Source organism: Gracilinanus agilis, chromosome 3, assembly GCF_016433145.1.
Source record: "Gracilinanus agilis isolate LMUSP501 chromosome 3, AgileGrace, whole genome shotgun sequence".
NCBI lineage: Eukaryota > Metazoa > Chordata > Mammalia > Didelphimorphia > Didelphidae > Gracilinanus > Gracilinanus agilis.
In genome coordinates, this window is record NC_058132.1 from 191,305,703 (window position 1) to 191,308,371 (window position 2,669).

Consider the following 2,669-nt stretch of genomic DNA (forward strand, 5'->3'; position numbering starts at 1 on the left):
GTAGAAACAATACCGGAATAGCAAGTAGTTTGTATTTCCAATAGGACTCTCCACCTGTCACCTACGAGGCAAAGGTAACAAGTCCAAAGGCACCAGTCTGCTGCTCTCAGTGTGGTACCCTTGTCTATCACTAATAACAGATAGGCAACAAGAGCTAGCCAAAGATGACTGGAAGTCTGCCAGAATAGTGGAAGGTTGTATTGCTCAATCAGTCAATAAAGACAAAATGTATGGTGGCTACCAGAAACCTGGAAACTATAAATTCTGAACCCTGGTTATTTTCACAAATATCACCAATAATTAAAATATACTTAGGTCAGCCAAGTAAATTGAAAGGAAACAATCAGATCTTAGACTAAATTTGGCCCAACTGAAAAGGCTTCTGAAGACAAGAAATGATTTTTAATAAAAATGGAAAACATGGCCCAAAGCATCCTTCCTGGACTTATATCTTTATTCTCCAAGAATTCCTGATGCCAGATGTCTCATGCCTAAGATTTTGGAAAGGGTGGGAAAAGCAGGTGAAAATCTGCAATTAGGCAAAGTCCTTGTCAGCCAGACAAGATGATTTGAAGCTTTCTGCAAGTTGACCTAGATCATATTTGGTGCTGTACGATACACAAAAATAGAAAGGCTTGTTCCCAGTGCCTTTCTCAGTGAGAATCTTAGGTGCCAAACCTTAGTTCAGTCAGTTGTTTTAAATAGGAGTTAACCAAAGAAAGATACCAGGATTTACCTAGAGCTTGACCTAAATTCTAACATTATCCATTATTCCCTGTAAAGCCCAGTTTCTTGAATGAATCTTTCCCTGTGCTACATTCCCTCAATAATTTGCTAATGCTTATTATCTTTCCTTATTAATAAAGAACTAATGTCTTTCTATAATAATTCATATTATTTTAAATATACATACTCATATATAGTATCAACATATACTATTTTATAGTATATGAAGTATGTATGAAGTATTTTACAGTATTATGTTATCCATGAAGTTTTTTCATATTTTTGATGAATTTTTTTCATATAATATTTTATAGTAGTACTTATGGAGTACTTAGTAGATATAATATAGATGAAGTAGAAACACGTATTTTATTTTATGTATAGTATAGAAGAATCATGAACACATATTTTAGAGTATTATATATAGTAGAGATGAAGTATTTTCATTCTTCCAGGGAGAGTTGACCTGTCCGAATAATCACAATTTTGAAATGGACTCGGGGACATTCGAGTGCTTGCCCCTATTTTCGCAACCAGGAAAGGTGCGGGCTAAGCTTCTGAATTCAGGTCTCAGGACTTGGGGCACTGCTCTCTTTCACTACACCACACTACCGAGAAATAGGCAAATGATCTACTGAAACCGGCCTTGGAAGGAGTCTCTCCTTTTCTAGTAGCTCAGGGAGGAGCCAGATAATTGCCGCCGGGAATGCATGACTTGAGCTCGTGGCCGCTTCCCGGGTTGGTAGCCCTTAGTGAGGCATCCCGGTCCAAACTCAAGCGCCGACGCATCTCCCTGGGATAGGCAGAGCGGGACCAAAGGAGGGGGCAGAGGTGCGGAGGAGTGCAGTTCGGGAGGACCTTCGCCAGCCGTCTACACCTAAGTCACTTGGGCTGCGACCAGGCCGAGCGGAACAGGTTAAAGCAGCTCCCCCTCTCCCCCTCTCCACGCCTCCCGGGTTTTCCCCCTTGGCTTGGGGTTTCCTGTTTCAGTTCTTAGTGATCTCCAGCAGCAGGTGCTGGTTCTCCAACTCTCCTGCTTCGAGGAGGAGGAGGAGGAGGACAAGGAAAGGAGAGAAAGGAGAAGAGGAGGAAACAGCGGCTGCTGCTCCTGCTGGCGGCAGGGAGAGAGACAGAGAGAAGAGGGAGGGAGAGAGAGTGGCGGGGAAGAAACCCCCGCCCTGCCCCGCGCGCCCGGGAGCAGGGGGCCGGAGAGGGGTGCGGGCGGAGCCCCGGAGACCCTGCTGACAGCGGAGCTGGGCGGCGGCGGCGGCGGCGGGCGGGGAGGATGTGAAGGAGAGACACCGGCGGAGCGGAGCTCAGCGCAGTGGAGGAAGGCCGAGTGGCGGCAGCGGAGGCAGGGCGCAGAGGGAGCGGCCACAGCTGGACTAGCCGGGCCGGCCGGGCGTGTAGTCGGGCTGCAAGTAGGTTGAACCTCAGATCCTTATGTGTGAGGGTGTAAAAAGTAAGACTGTGTGTAAAAGCAGGAGGGAGGCGCTGCGGCCGCCGGGTTCTGGCCGTTCTCGCTGAGCTTAGTCCTTCCCTCAGGGAAGGGGCCGGGAGCCGGGCTGGGCGGGGCCGTTCCCTGGGAGGCCGGGGCGGGCGTGCGTGCCTGGAGCACGCCGGAGCTGGGGCCGGGCCCTGAGCCGAGTGGAAGCCGGAGCGGGAGCGGGACCCGCGGCGGGGGCGCGCCCGCGGACTCCCAGGAGGCGGCTGTCGGGCCCGGCCGCTGGCTACAGCCGCCGCTGTCGCCCTTTTCCAGGCCGCGGAGGGTCAGGGCCCCCCGAGGTCGAGTTGGTGAGATCCCAAGCCTGGAGGCCGCGGCCCGGGACGTAGCGGGAAGCCCGGTTGTCCCGGTCCTCGGTTCCCCTTCTAACCCTCAGCCTTGGAGACCCTGAGGAAGGTGAGACGCCGACAGGCTCCATCCTGAGGAGGAGCGGCCAACA